The sequence below is a fragment of the Pseudophryne corroboree genome, chromosome 5, assembly GCF_028390025.1.
Source record: "Pseudophryne corroboree isolate aPseCor3 chromosome 5, aPseCor3.hap2, whole genome shotgun sequence".
Classification (NCBI taxonomy): domain Eukaryota; kingdom Metazoa; phylum Chordata; class Amphibia; order Anura; family Myobatrachidae; genus Pseudophryne; species Pseudophryne corroboree.
In genome coordinates this window covers 665,223,909-665,224,989 of record NC_086448.1, presented here as the reverse complement: position 1 = coordinate 665,224,989, position 1,081 = coordinate 665,223,909, and positions in this window count along the sequence as shown.

Sequence of the window (1,081 nt, the reverse complement as noted above, 5' to 3'; positions counted from 1 at the left end):
ATATGGGTCTGACCGAACCGTCTGGTTTCGGGACTACCACATGGTCGAATAATAACCCCCTCCTTGTCGAAGGAGGGGAACCTTGACCACCACCTGTTGAAGATACAATTTGTGAATTGCAGTTAACCCTGTTTCCCTCTCGTGGGGGGAAGCCGGCAGGGACGTCAGTGAGGAGGCATCTTCTCAAAGTCCAGCTTGTATCCCTGAGACACAATATCTATTGCCCAGGGATCTAACAGGGAGTGAACCCACTTGTTGCAGAACTTACGAAAGCGTGCCCCCACCGGGCCTAGCTCCGTCTGTGGAGCCCCAGCGACATGCGGTGGATTTTCATAGAGGCCGGGGAGGACTTCTGTTCCTGGGAACTAGCTGTGCTGTGCAGTTTCTTTCCTCTGGCCCCGCCATCTTGAACTTGAACCTTTTCAGGTATATGTTCAGGGATTTTAAATTCAATATGGGTCTGACCGAACCGTCTGGTTTCGGGACTACCACATGGTCGAATAATAACCCCCTCCTTGTCGAAGGAGGGGAACCTTGACCACCACCTGTTGAAGATACAATTTGTGAATTGCAGTTAACCCTGTTTCCCTCTCGTGGGGGGAAGCCGGCAGGGACGTCAGTGAGGAGGCATCTTCTCAAAGTCCAGCTTGTATCCCTGAGACACAATATCTATTGCCCAGGGATCTAACGGGGAGTGAACCCACTTGTTGCAGAACTTATGAAAGCGTGCCCCCACCGGGCCTAGCTCCGTCTGTGGAGCCCCAGCGACATGCGGTGGATTTTTATAGAGGCCGGGGAGGACTTCTGTTCCTGGGAACTTGCTGTGCTGTGCAGCTTCTTTCCTCTGGCCCCGCCTCTGGCAAGAAAGGACGCACCTCGGACTTTCTTGTTTCTTTGTTCGAAAAGCTGCATTTGATAATGACGTGCTTTCCTAGGCTGTGCCGGAATATAAGGCAAAATATCCGAATTACCAGCTATAGCCGTGGAGACCAGGTCCGAGAACCCTTCTTCACACAATCCTCAGCCTTCCATATTCCACTTAAGTTGGCATCATCTGTCCATTGCATATTCTACAGGACAC